General features: G+C 38.4%; 1 protein-coding gene across 1 annotated transcript in view; it reads left to right on the top strand.

Annotated features, from left to right (window-relative positions):
• The first annotated feature begins 2,654 nt into the window (after positions 1-2,654).
• TFPI (tissue factor pathway inhibitor) overlaps positions 2,655-15,471 on the top strand; it is a 62,855-nt gene continuing 50,038 nt past the window's right edge. The window contains exon 1 of the mRNA XM_074872673.1: positions 2,655-2,688. The gene's annotated coding sequence lies outside the window, so the exon portion shown is untranslated. The remainder of the gene's footprint in view (positions 2,689-15,471) is intronic.

The following is a 15,471-nucleotide window of genomic DNA, read 5'->3' as shown; positions in this document are numbered from 1 at the left end:
ATCCACTCATCACCCAGCCTGTATTTGTGCTTAGGGTTACCCTGACCCATGCGCAGGACCTTGCACTTGGCCTTGCTGAACTTCAGGAGGTTTGCCCAGGCCTACCTCTCCAGTCTGTCCAGGTCCCTCTGGATGGCACATCCCTTCCCTCCAGCGTATTGACCGTGCCACACAGCTTGGTGTCGTTGGCAAACTTGCTGAGGGTGCACACATTCCCACTGTCCACGTAGCCAACAAAGACATTAAACAGCGCCTGTCCCAACACCGACCCCTGAGGAAAGGCACTTGTCACCACTCTCCAATCGAGCTGTTGACCACAACTCTTTGAGTGTGACCATCCAGCCAATTCCTTATCCACTGAGTGGTCCATCCATCAAATGCACACCTCTCCAATGTAGAGACAAGGATGTTGTGTGGCACGGTGTCAAAAGTTTTGCACAAGTCCAGGTAGATGAGGTCAGTCGCTCTTCCCTTATCCACCAATGCTGTGACCCCATCGTAGAAGACCACCAAATTCATCAGGCATGATTTTCCCTTAGTGAAGCCATGTTTTCTGTCACCAGTCACCTCCTTATTTTCCACGTGCCCTAACATAGTTTCCAGGAGGATTCTCTCCATGATGTTGCTGGGCACAGAGGTGAGAATGACTGGCCTGTAGATGCCCAGGTCTTCCTTTTTCCCTTTTTAAAAATGGGGGTTATGTTACCCCTTTTCCAGTTAGTGGGAACTTCACTGGTCTGCCACAACTTTTCAAATATGATGGATAGTGGCTGAGCCACTTCATCCACCAGTTTCCTCAGGACCTGTGGATGCATCTCATCAGGTCCCATGGACTTGTGCACCTTCAGATTCCTTAGATGCTCTTGAACCTGATCTTCTCCTACAGTTCTTCATTCTACCAGTCCCTGCCTTTGCCTTCTGCATCTTGGCCAGTGTGGCTGAAGCACTTGCCAGTAAAGACTGAGGCAAAAAAGTTGTTGAGTACCTCAGCCTTCTACATATCTTGCGTAACCAAGCCTCCTGTGTCCTTCTGGAGAGGGTCCACTTTTTCCCTAGTCTTCCTTTTATCAATGATGTACCTGTAAAATCTTTTCTTATTGCCCTTGACGTCCCTGGCCAGATTTAATTCTGTCAGGGCTTTGGCCTTCCTAACCTGATCCCTGGCTGCTTGAACAGTTTCTCTGTACTTCTCCCAGGCTACCTGTCCTTGCTTCCACCCTCTGTAGGCTTCCTTTTATTGTTTGAGCTTGTCCAGGAGCTCCTTGTTCATCCTTGCAGGCCTCCTGGTGTTTTTACCTGACTTCCTCTTTGTTGGGATGCATCGCTCCTGAGCTTGGAGGAGGTAATATGCAAGGGTTGTATTCTTGTCTATAGAGGGCCTCATCTGCTCAGTCATCCTGGTCAGGTGGCCTGTAGCAACCCCCCACTATAACATCTCCTGTCCCTGCCTTCCCTTTAATTCTGACCTTTAAGCTCTTGGTCAGCTCCTTATCCATTCCCGGGCAGAGCTCCATGCACTCCAGCTGGTCAGTGACATAGAGGGTGACCCCCCCCTCCTCATCTCCCCTGCCTGTCCTTCCTAAAGAGCCTGTATCCTTCCATTCCAACACTCTAGGTACAGGAGCATCCCATGTTTTGCTGTTTAAGGATATCAATTAAACTCGGACACCAGAGTGAAAAGAGTGGGTGTATTTTACTGGTGATAACTAAATAATGTAACAGAGTAATACAAAAAGCATACAGTAAGAAAAGACAGAATAGTGCACTTAAAGCAAACAAACAGGAAAATACAAGGTAATGCATCAAATCATTACTACATGAGAGAGAGAATAGTGATTAAGAAAGATACATCACCACTTGCATACGTTACCATCATCCAGATCTGCAGCGGCTGGGGAGCCCCGGTTACAGCGAGGATTTGGAGACCATTTCCCGGCAAGTGGGAAATCCTACGCGGTGTGTCCACCCATAGGTGAGGCATCCAGAGTCACTGCAAGCAGGTCCAGCCTTATATACCCAAAAATCAGCAAGCCAGAATAGCTGGCACCTTTGTTTTAAGCAGAAATATCTGGTTTCAATCTCACGTAAGATTCCCCCAGAGCCTGGCTAGAGCTCAAGGGAGAAGCTAAGGGAGTTTCTCTGCTTATCTAATTGGATTATGCCCAAGGTGTCACATCACCTAATGCTAGGAATGTAAATGTAAAAAACCAGTAAATACTGAAGATATCTCACACCATTTTAGTAATATAATCACATAATGCTAAAGAAAGATAAAGCTTTAAGTCTCAATACCTGTTATGGTTTCATGTAATAGGTATGATATATACCAGAAAGAAATAATTTTTTGCTGCTGTAGACAAATGATCCTTTGAAATAATGGAGTACTAGCTAGAGGAACAAAATTCCTTTTCTAGCTTTGCATAAATTATAATTTTCTGGAGATTAAGTACAAGCTCTTAAGAAGGTTTGAAATAGGGAAAGAATTTTCTGTGTTGCGTAAGGAACAACAGTTTACAGATGTTTATCTAATTACTGAGATGAGTTTCCTATTTAATGATCTTTCATTTTTTTTTAACAGTTTCAGAATTTTGTTCTGCTGTAGCAGGCGAAAGCCCAGACCTCTCATGTTGCTGCTGCTGTTACATTTCTAAGACACAGAACAAAAAGGACAAAATAAAAAGCAGCCTGGTAAGTAGAGCACTTGCCCAAGAACATTTTCTCTTTTTGAGTAAGGCCCTGATTGCTAACATATTGGTACTTCTGGCATATGTCTTCAGTTTCTGGCTTTTTGCATAGATTTGATTGTTGTATTCCCAAGAAAAGGTTAAGTTTTAATGGGTTGGCATTTCCTGATTGAAAGATGTTTGAGGTGGGTTGATCCTGGCTGGACACCAGGTGCCCACCAAAGCCTCTCTATCACTCCCCTCCTCAATGGGACAGGGGAGAGGAAACATAATGAAAGGCTTGTGGGTCGAGATAAGGACAGTGTGAGATCGCTCACCGATTACCATCACAGGCAAAACAGATTCCAGTTGGGGAAATTAGCTTAATCTATTACCAGTCAAATCAGAGTAGGATAATGAGAAATAAAATCAAATCTTTAAAAAACCTTCCCCCCCCGCCCTTCTTCACAGGTTTAACTTTACTCACGATTTTTCTCTATATCCTCCCCACCTAGCAGTGTAGGGGGATGGGGAATGAGGTTTGTGGTCATCATGTTGTCTCTGCCACTCCTTCCTCCTCACACTTTTCCCCTGCTCCAGTGTCCTCCGTGAACTTCTCCAACGCGAGTCCCTCCCACGGGCTGCAGTTCTTCACAAACTGCTCCAGTGTGGGTCCCGCCCATGGGGTGCAGTCCTTCAGGCACAGACTGCTCCAGCATGGGTCCCCTGCGGGGTCACAAGTCCTGCCAGCAAACCTGCTCCAGCATGGGATCCTCTCCCCGCGGGTCCACGGGTCCTGCCAGGAGTCTGCTGTAGCATAGGCTTTCTACAGGATCACAGCCTCATTCAGGCATCCACCTGCTATGTCGTGGGGTCCTTCACAGGCTACAGGTGGGCATCTGCTCCACTGTGGGCCTCCCTGGTTGCAGGGCACAGCCAGCCACCCCTGTAACCTCTTGCTACCAAAATCTTGCCATGCAAACCCAATACACTGTTTCATGGTAAATCATCTCTATTTGTACAGCATGTCCACATTTAAAGGATGTTTTCCTTCCCAAATCCATATATGACATTTTAGGTGGTTGTTAATCTGTATGTAGACGTGATTTAATAGCCTTACAGTGAGAGAACTTTAGGTTAGAAAGAGATTCTTTTTTAAAAAAGAACAACATTAGTAAGATTACAGTGCAGAGCAGCTCTACAAAGCTTTCATCTTGATGCACAAAGAATGTGAAAGTTTCTCTTTCACATTTCTTCTAAATTCTTTTAAGGGTTTACTTTCCTTTCTGCAGTAAGCCCTTTGTGTTTGTGTTGAGATGTACTGCAATAGCTGAAATCAAAGTAAAAATGTTTACAAGACATAGCATCAGTATCTTATAGCAGTCTTATAACTTCAGATTCATACTGGGAAATCTGTAATCACAATGGAGTTTTAATTATTATAGCTTTCCTTTTCTGTGGTTCTATGGAATCTGCACCCAAGTGAAAGTTGCAAAAGGCATTAATATATATCTGTCTTCCCTTTCCACAATTACTTAATCACTCTTTAATATTTTATTCCAGCCCAGGTAAAATACCTGTCAATAAATTAGTGAGTCTGTTTTATTGTGTGGGATGTCAGCTGCGTCTTGACAATTAATAGTGGAGGAAAATTTACTTGTATCACAGAGCAGCCATTCAATGAGCATTATTTGGGACTGTACTGTCCAAAATCCCTAGTTGAAGCTGTATTGCTCTTTGAGCAGTTGACTTCTGAGGGATTTTTACTTTAGCATGTATAGAAAATGCAGAAAGATGACCTAGTTACAACATTTTTTTGAGGCTAGCACATTTGTCTGGCTCTCTGTTGTATTTTTGGTAGAATGATTTGAAAAATGATTAGGCTTTTGAGAGCACCAGCGGTGCCACTCACAGTACTCCTGGTAACTTTAATTATTAGCTGGTCATTGGTTGGGGAGAGCGAGTGAAGCTGAGAAATGAAATCATTTGTATTCTAATAACAATCAAAATTATGTTGTCTTTGTCCACCTATAATAGTTTGGGAAGAAATTTCTGATAGCTGACTTCATAACAGAGCTACATTTTGGGGAACCAAGAGTAGTATATTCTTTTTAGAAATAAGATGCATGTGGTGAGAATAATCAGCCACCAGATGTACTTGTGAAAGTACAGTGGACGTTCTTTGTGATCTTAAGTCTTTAAATCAAGATTAGATATATATTTCAAAAATATCATATGGCTAGTAATTGAATTTAGTAAAAGAATTGACAAAATTCTGTGGTCAGAATTACACAAAAGGAAAAATTAGATGGTGAAAATGTGTTTTCTGGTTTTATAGTCTGTTAGTTGATAATGCAATCCTGCAAGTTTTACCTTGGAGAATGGAAAACAAAAGCTGTAGTGCATGTTTCAATTGCAAAGCGCAGAGGGACTATGCTCTTCAGAATTTAAGCATGTCAGGGTTTTTTGACTATACAGCAGAATAGAATTCATAAAAACATTTAACAGTGGGAGGGCATAGTAGACTCCTTGTCTCAAAGCCCAAAATCAGGGCTTAATCTGTGAAAGGTATACTTTACTGGGGTTTTAGAGCTCAATCTTGCTTTCATTTCAGTAGGTGGGTAAAATCTGACTAGCTTTCTTGGTGCAAAGCCACTTTTTCAGTCCTGTCACTCAGGAACTGATGGGATTGAAGACTCACTGTATTGCTCTACATAGACTTAGCTGCTTGTGACTGCAGGGGCCTAGCCTTTCAGCAAAAGCTATCCACATGCTTCTGTATCATTTTTTCACCTCTATATTTTGGTCATGTTCTTATACCAGAATAGTGAAGACAGACAATACAGTAGTATTACACACCAGGGTACATACATCTCTGCCTCCAGCAAATCATTAAGTGACCTCATCAATGAAAGCATTGTTTTACTGAGAGTAGTGATAGTGGAAGGTTTTTTTTAAAGTATGAGATTATCACACTGTTAAGATTATCCATAAAAAGGAAGAATAAAACACCAGGGAGGAAATGCCTTTACACCAATTCTTTTCCCAATACCTCAACATTTTTAATAATGACAGTTGGTGTTGATATTTTCAGTCTATTGATGTCATCCACTTGCTTTAAATAACCTTTGGGCTTCTACAGCATTTTTTATATTTGAATAGCAGGTGTGTTCGGTGTTCTGAGTCTCTCACTTTCTCTGTTGATACCATTGAACTGCTAATGTGGAAAAGGATGATTTGAAGCAAAAGCTGAAGTGTGGTACAGCTGATAATACAAGAGAAGGAAACAGAGAGAGTCAGTGTGAAGCTGGTGTTATTATTTGTATTGCTTTTTCCTGTTTTTTTCAGGTTGGAAATCTGTTCCTCCAGGTTTATTCTTTCAGTCTATGCTATTGGATTTTGCTCAATACTAGAGTTCTAAGTAAAAAAATATGGTAATCTGCTTTAATTTCAAGACTTCAGTGCTCTAGGTATGATATGCTTACAGATAGCTTGCTGGGATTAGGACTGCGTTTCCTTTCGGGCTGTAAGTGGTGGGTGAGGCACAAAACATCTTCTCTGGGTAATGAGCATCTCAGCTGGACCTACTAGTCTCAGCACTTAAAATTATGACTTTTATTGTCAAATTTTAAATAATTTTTATTTTCCTTTTGACACTGATGTCACTTTACACCATTGCCAAGTTACAAAGAGGTATTTGAATAAAGTAAACTCTCCGTGTTAACTTGTCTGAGCAAAAATCAAAAGGAATCACTCCAAAAAACTTTTAAAGAAATAACTTCTAAAGGTTTTTTCTGTTTGTTTGGGGTTTTTTATTTGAAGAAATAGTGTATACATAGAAATAGCATATAGTAAACTATATATTGTTTTGATGGTATGTGATATTCCCATTAAAGTTTACAGTAGCACTGAAATCAAATAAATGTTCAGAACTCAAAGGCATAGTCTGTAACATTTTATCTATAACATATTTATGAATCATATGTGGAAATCCACATCATGCAGAAATGGTATTATAATTACTTGTGTGCTTGTGTGTTGGAAGGCAGAAGGCTTGTGTGAATGCACTTTTCAAAATGGGCTTGTAACATTTGATCTCCATTTTAATCATTGGCTGGTTTTCTGGAATTAATGGACTTCCTCCCACAATGAGATGCCATTTAGGACTGAGTCTGAAATTAAAGTAACTGATTACTGGTTTTCAATTTACTTCAACATTATCTTCAGCACATACACTGGCTACTTAAATACTGAAATATAATATATGGGGCCAGGCATTAAGCCTTGCTTTAAAATTCCAGCTTTCATTCTTGACCTTGTAATTTCTTTTGTTATAAATTAGCATCAGTACCTAATTTCTAATGTAATTTCAGTAAATCAAATGCTGAAAGTACTTGAAATGATCGATGATCTGTGGACAAAAAAAAAGGCCATTTAAAAAAAAATTTATCCCAATTAACTGATAGTTTATTGCTTTTTCCAAGGATCAAGGTTTTTTATAAGTAATTCAAGCTTTGCATTTTGCTCTGGAGTTAATTTCAAAGTCCAGTGACACTGTAGGTAAACCCTGAAGTTACCAGCATGGGTTGCATTTTAATAAGAAAATTACATTCCAGACACACAAACTGAAACACAGGTTAAAACTCTGCAAGCTGGAACTTTTCAGCTGAATTCTATAAAATAATAATGATAAAAGACAAGCTGCTCGAAAAGTTCATTCCATGGATGTGAGCTGGAAGAAATTTTCTTTGTTTCTGACATGCTTTGTTTTTCCTGGAGAACTACCTTTATTCTCGTTCCAAATATCGCAGGTTTAATTACAGGTTTATTGTTATCTGTAAGTCTTATAAACTCCATATTTGCTCAGACTTTTGTGTGTGTTAATTTCAGTGACTTCTTGGAAGTTTAATGAAAAATTATTGACTCAATAGTTAGAAATATCATGGTCAAACTTAAACATAATCTAAAACTCACCTTAAAGACTCACCTTAACTCACCAGCTACTGTTGCCCAAGTGTTTTCTTATCCCATTGGCTTAAATTTTACTTTTAAACTGTAGTTAAATGATAATGTTACTACTATGTTGTCATTGCACTTTATGAAGTGTTGGTGTTACTTGCTGTTGAGCTATAGTTACACATACTGTATTATCTATTCTGAAATTACTTCTATGATAAGAATTGGATTTCCACTGGCATCAATTCAACCATGTAACATGTTTAAGTGTATTACACATTTTATTAGAAATTGTGGAGAGGATAAACTAACAGACTTTTTCCATGTCTCTGTCTTTAATGGGAACAAAGCAGAGGAAAGGAGGATTTGTTCTTCCTAGTCAAGTGCTGTAGTCATTAGTAAGGGAAATTGTCAGAACTGTAGAAGAAATTGGCCCTTTTAGTATAATGAACAAGGTTGATGCCAGATGATATGAGGAAACATCACTGCAGAACTTCATGTTTTGTAATAAGTGATTATTTAGTTATAATAGCTGTTCCTGCAGCATTAGATAACACAGATATCATTTGTTTCTACAGATATTTTCTGTGCTACTGTTACTGTATTGTGCTTTATTTTTTCTTTGGACAAAAGTTTCTGCTGTAAATCTTTTGTCAGAAAACGACAGGTTTGGAAAGGTATTGAAGAGACAGCGGAGAAAGGAAGAAACTTAAGAATATGTAAGCCGTCAAGTTATGCCATTAAAACCTAAAATAATTAGCAGCCCTTGCTTGTTGTGGCTTTTTAACAGATACAAATACAAATGTCTGACACAGCTGAAATGCTGACTGAGGACACAGCAGCAATGGGGATTTAAATGGTCCCTCCAGCACCAAAAATAAAAAGGATAATGTTAGTCACCACCAAGAATCTATGACACTCTTCTAACTGAAACCAGAAATACTCCTTTTCCTCAAACGCTGCTGTGGGTGGAGTAGGAAAGGTCCCAGTGGGGAGCCTGTGCAGGATCAGACCTATGTTATAAACCTTGTACCGTAGTCTAAGACAGAGGAAAAGGAATGTTGGAGCCTTGGCCAGGAATTAGTCTGTTCTGCTCCTGGTTTAACGTCTAAGCATTAATGAGGCTTTAAAAATGGTAGTTGTGCACTCATCGTGGCTTTTGGCCTTCTAGGAGCCATAGAAATATTTAAGATACACTCTTTATCCATAAGCTTGAACACTCTATGTCAGCAGGGTTTGTCAGTATCTTCCCTTTTCTGAGACCATGGCAAGCAATGATGTTTCTTTATTCATTGTTTGATGATCACTGGGACTCATTATCTATAATTAAATGCCTAGCAATTAAAACATACTTCTCTCTGATCGTGAAAGTGTGTAAGTTGGTTCTCAGCCAACAAAGCTCCTGCAACACCGATTCAAGGAATTTGTTCTCATTAATGCTGACAAGCAACAACCTGTGAGACTTTGTTTCATAAATGTGATATTTATTGAAGTTCACAGTATTCTCTACTTAAATTGTGCAAAGGATCCAGCAAAGAGTTAAAGAAAATTACCTTTTAGCATGGTTGTGTGTCAAGAATGTGGTACTTCATAAACAGGCAGCAATGTGAGCACATTGTTCAAAACATCCTTTGTAAAAATAACCAGTTAGGGAACGTGGGCCTGGTTCTATGCTCTGCATTGCTGAAATAGAATGTGTATCTCTATAGCCTGATGGAGTTTGTAGAAATGAACATCTTATTCTAATGAAATAGAAAATTTTCTAAAGCTCTGCTGCAGTCGTCCAGGTCAGTGTCATTATGAGCCTCCTTTTTAACTAGCTTGAGAGCTGTGGGGCACAGAAGTTACTTAATTCCTTGGTCAGCAGGTTGGTCTTTCTCATTAAGCATGCGGAAAGCAGTGCATGGGTACACCCTCTGCACAGTGACAAGAGTTGACTTGCTTTGCCTAAGACTAGCTTCATTTACATCACATTTTGTCTATGAATAAAATTGTTTATTAATGACTTCAATTTGTATATTCCATGCTGGTTGAAAGCCTGTGGTACAATTATTGCTTTCAAATCCTGTTCATGCAAAGCAGGCCTATTCTGTACTTTCACAGCATCAGATAATGCTGAAGGTTAACTTCTTAATTCCTCAGTTGTTATACTTTATACTTACACTGATATCAATGGTTATTTTCTTTTCCAATTTTCTCTCTCTGATTTATTTTGTCTTGTAAAAATTTGTATTGTATTACCAGCTAGGATAGCTTGTTCTATAGCTTGTTAAATAACTGTATCTTGCTGCATGTCCAAAGAAGGGCAATAAAGCTGGTGAAGGGTCTAGAGAACGAGTCTTATGAGGAGCATAATGGGGGAGGGAATGGGGATTTGTTTAGCCTGGAGAAAAGGAGTTTGAGGGGACACCTTATCGCTGTCTACAACTACCTGAAAGGAGGCTGTAGCAAGATAGGTATCCATCTCTTCTTCCAAGTAACAAGCGACAGGACAAGAGGAAACAGCCTCAACTTGTGCCGGGGAGGTTTTGATTGGATATTAAGAAAAATTTCTTCACCAAAAGGGTTGTCAAGCACTGGAACAGGCTGCCCAGGGAAGTGGTTGACTTGCCATCCCTGGAGGTATTTAAAAGACATGTAGATGTTGTGCTTAGGGAAATGATTTAGTGGTGGATTTGGCAGTGCTAGGTTAATGGCTGGACTCAATGATCTTAAAGGTCTTTTCCAACCTAAATGCTTCTATGATTCTATGAAGTAAATCTTAATTTGGGTCTGGGTAGTCAAAAGTCCTGAACTGATACATAGTTTTTGCATTATCCCTGGAAACTTTGAACACTTAAGGAGTTAATTTTGAAAATAAGCAATATGAACAAGTCAAAATGGATTCTAATTTAATGATATACTTCATCTGCTGCTTCTTAAGATATACTGCTGCATAACTGCCTTTTTTTTTTTTTTTCAATTACATTATTTATTTCTTCCTTTTTCTATGATTGTCAGGAAAGGCCTGTCATTTGTGGAAGTTTACTCAGTAACTGAGGCCTGACTTACCACCAACCAAGGAATTTGTATGGTTATAATTCAGACCTAAAAAAACTGAACAAATAAACAAACCAAGACAAAAATTAGTGACTGGGCGGGAGGAGGGTAAGGACTTAGCAGTCAGAGAAACTTATTCCTCCATCACCTCTTTTTACTTTTCAAAAGTGAGTTGATAGTAATATGAATATAGGCATCCATTGACCTTCTTATAAAAATAGAAAATAGAGTGAAATCTTTTATGTGTTGCTTATCCTAAGAAAATAGGTTATGTCAAACAAACCTTTTGGGGTTTTTTTGCTTTTTATGCTGCAGCAGCCATGGATAAACAGGGCACCTCATATAAAATAAAAAAGATTCCTTCTTTCAGTTATTTATTTCCTCTTCTTCAGATCTAAAACTATGGGCAGGAACAGTTAGCAAAAGTCATTCTGCTAAGAAAAAAGAAGTTTCTCTTTTTAATCGGAACAATAAATCCTTTTTGTCACCCACGAAATGTACAGGCAAATAGAGCAGTGACCTGTGGATTGATCTTGAAAACCACAAATGGGTTACATCCTTATTAGCTGCGGTATTAATTTAGAATTTTCTTTCTGTTGTCTTCAATTTAAATGAGCCAAACAATATCTTACAAGAGGAATTTGCCTAAACAGATACTGCAGACAAAACGTTTTATTCACTACTGTTAGACTAATAAATGATTGTGTCTTCCTTGTGAAGCAGTTTTAGTGATTGAACAGAATAGATAATAGAATATAGCAGTGAACTAGAAAAATAGATCTAGAACATACTTGAAGTGGTGGAATGCCTTCTCCTTGAGCTAATTCTGCAACTGGTTCCAGTATAGGAAAATCTGTAAACTCAATTCGCACATTTTCTTTAAATATTATGTCAGAAATGTGGAATCATCTTCATTTCTCTTCTGCCTTTAAATTACTTCAAAGGTTTGCTGATAACTTCTCAAAATTATAGAAGCTAGGGCCTTGTAAGGAGGACCTGTGTTTCCAGAATTTCTCTTATTCTCAAATAATGTCCATTCCCTAAACAGAGTTTTCTTGGATGTGTGTTATTCTGGATGGATGACTCCTGGTGACAACTCTTCTTATAATACTGAAAAGAAAGGGCAGAAAGAGTCCTAAGGAAACGATATCTCAGCATTCTGACTGAAGCTAACCTTTAAACATTATGACTTCCACTAGCATGGGTCACTAAATACTGGGTTTTCATGTATAAACTTGCACGCAGAGATCACAGAAAATGTTCCTGTAAAAAGCGCTTTGCAGAATGGAAATTATGTTCATGCAGAAAGCCCCTGTTGTCAGAAGAACTGGTGGATGTTCTATATGTGGCATTTTTGTTTGTGCTTTTAAGAGCCGTGAGTTATAATTTGAGGTGGTTTTACAGTCAGTCACGACATAATGCATATTTCCTATGGCAGATTCCAAAGATTAAGCATATGCAGTCAGAAGCATTTGTTAAGATTGGAGACCGCTCTGTGCAGAATGCATTAACTGTGTTCTAAAGACCTTAATTAATAATGTAGAGACAAATTTAGGAGTAGGTGAGATGAATTTTGTATAACTTTCTGGTGATAGTGACCAAATTATTAACTGCTTTATTTCTAGAGAGATACAGAAGTTCCTCTAGAAATCTTTTTTAAAGCAGTTAATATACTCTCGAGTGTTCCAGAATTCTAGGTAGAGCATTCTGTGAGTGTAGAGCAAATCTGTGAGCTATTTACTACTGAGGTCTGCTGAGAGACCAAGTCATCAGGTTTTAACTTCAGTTTTGCTTGGGTTATGTTTTCAAAAGCTTAAAGCTCATACCAATGTCAGTAATTAAAACATAGTTCCTTATCAGGTTATATTATTTGTGTTATTCCAGAAAAGATGGTTGTGCTGTAAATACTGGATATATACTGCATACTTTGGACTTTGTGATTAATAGGAACCTCCATATCTACAGAGAAGTTGTGCCTTAAAGGTTTTTATATGATCCAGTTTACTGAAACACCTCTGTAATTTGATTAATATTTTTAATTCCAAGAAGGTATAGGATATGCAGACAAAACATTTTAAAGCATTGAACAAATGATACAAAACTGTGATGTTAATGATTTGCATAAGATACTGACCATGCACTGGCACAGCCCAACCCCTGGGAATACCTCCCCACCCTCTAGTGTTTGAGCTGCTTTTCTGAGCGGTGGACTTTAAAATCTGCCAGAGCTGAACACCTGCAGAGATTTGCCAGAGGATCTCCATGCCTGTGAGGTGGTAAATAGTCAGTGTTCCACTTTATGTAAACTCTGCTTATTTTAGAGGAAGAGAGATGCTCTCATAAGTAGCCATTGTAATACCAGAGTACTAGCGTGGTTCTTTCATATTATCTATATGTTAGAAAAACATTCTCAGTGGAGCTGTTGCTTAGTGCCACAAATACAGAGTATTTGCTGTGTCACTTATAGGTGGACAACCTTTTAAAGTAAATCTGAAAAAACACTTCTGGGGTGAATTTTTTTAATCTTTTGGAAAATCAAAGTACATAAACAGAAAATCTGCGTATGTCAGACAGTGAGTAAACAAATCACAAATTCTATTTTCATCCAGTAACATACTCCTCTGTTTAACCTTAGAGCAGATTTTTTTTTTTTACCTAATGATAAAGCTACACCGAGAAGACTGTCCATTTTCAAGTCCATTTTGAAATAAAAGGTAAATTGGTTCTTTTTAGACACTTTGCAAGCATTAGCATAAAGCATAAAGGTCCATGTGCAAGCTAGGAGGAAATTTCCAGGTTCATTTTACTCGGTACAGCCATGCTTATTATTACAGAGCTGCAGCTACTTCCTTTGATTTCAAAGGCACAAAGAGTAGGTTGGTATGCAACAATGAAGGAAGAAATACCATTTTCCCACTTCAATGGGAGTAAAAACTACCACCTAAGTCACAAATGCTTCTGCAAGATCATTAGCAAGTAATCAAATTAAATATTGTGAAGTTTCATTCTTTTTACCAAAGAGCAGTAATCAATCACCGAGAAACTGTTTTAACATTTGCTGTTTTGAGCACGTGCCCCTTGATATGCCTTATGCCTAGGCAAGGTATTTACTCAATAGATTACTTAATTGATTATTCAGTGCTCCCTTGATTCCATGAGCAGAAAGAACTGGTAGCTCATTATTCACACAGTTTAATCATTTTTCTACTGTCTATTGTGAGCAAAGGATTGATAGCTGAGAAATTGATAAGAAAAGTTAATATTCTCTGTAAAAATAAAGGACCTTCTTTTGATAATGTGAATCACCTATGTTTAGCAAAAACCAATTTAGTTTCAGAAAAAAGTGCTGTTTACTGAGGGAGACCTAATTTAGCATGAATATTTTTATTTCCAAAAATACTTACAAAACCTCCCTAGGGATGCATCTTTAAATAAATGTGTCTCTTGCTTTGGGCAATTGTAACTTCTTTCAGAGTTATTTTTTTTCCCTCCTGTTTTCCAGCTGGCCTGTCCACCTGCTTACAATCTGTATCCAAAAAGCACAGTTCAACAACCAGTAAGATTTTTCTTTTTCTAAATGGAACAAAACAGTGTTAATAATGCCTGCGTTCTTTGTTATTTCTAAAATTTTGACATAACCTGCAAAAAAAAAAAAAAATTCACATCCTCATCAATAACACTGATTGAACTAATGGTGTTTGTGCTAAGAAACAAAATCAGACAGTAGAGTCAAAGATGCCTAGGTTGAAAATTATTAATTTATTATATATTCTTGTCCATATGTTACAAAGTATTTTTTCTTGTGAAGAACTGATTACTCTGAAGAACAGTCTGATTTGCTTTCTTGTTAAATTTGACCTCATCCTCCATTCCCTGCACCGCAGAAATTTAGAAAAAACCTTGAATTTTAAAAATGCTTTTGCCTGTATACACATCATTTTGTATCTCTGTAATGAGTCCAAAAAACTTCATTTTCTTCTTCTTGCATTTCAGTGTGTGAACAATCTAACCCTATTGTGGATCTGTAACCTATTCAAATCTCTTTTATTTACAAATGTTGTGGTTTAACCCCAGCTGACAATTCAGCACCATGCAGCCACTTGCTCACTCAGGCCCAGTGGGATGGAGGAGAGAATCAGAAAAAAAGAAATAGAACTCATGGGTTGAGATAAAGACAGTTTGATAAGACAGAAAATGAAGGGAAAATAATAAGAATAGAATATACAGAACAAGTGATGCACAGTACAATTACTCGCCAGCTGCTGACTGATGCCCAGCCAATTCCTGAACTGTGGTGCCCCCCAGCCAACTCTCCCATTTATATACTTGGCATGATGTCATATGGTATGGAATATCCCTTTGGCTTGTTTGGGTCAGCTGTGCTGGCTGTGTCCCCTCCCAGCATCTTGTGCACCCCCAGCCTCTTCTGGCAGAGCAGAATGAAAAGCTGAAAAGTCCTTGACTTGATATTAACTCTGCTTAGCAACAACTAAAACATCACTGTGTTATCAACATTATTCTCATACTAAATTGAAAACACTGCACTATACGGGCTATTAGGAAGAAAATTAACTTTATTCCAGCCAAAACCAGAACAACAAAGCATCCACACTTCTCGCTATTTTTGCCAGTTCAGCAGTAAGGCAACAAATATGAGAGAAGTTTGTAATTTGTTATGTTTCTGACTAAATGATCAGAGTCATACTTTGTGGAGCTGGTACATGAAATGGTAGAGCAGTGCAGTTACAAGATTTCTGTACTTACGTGAAAACAGAGATCACCTGGTTCCCTTCTGCAGGATACAAAGGGAGAG

This window comes from Strix uralensis, chromosome 6 (assembly GCF_047716275.1).
Source record: "Strix uralensis isolate ZFMK-TIS-50842 chromosome 6, bStrUra1, whole genome shotgun sequence".
NCBI classification, from domain to species: Eukaryota; Metazoa; Chordata; class Aves; order Strigiformes; family Strigidae; genus Strix; species Strix uralensis.
Note: the sequence above shows the minus strand (reverse complement) of the source record. Positions and strands in the feature narration are given on the sequence as shown.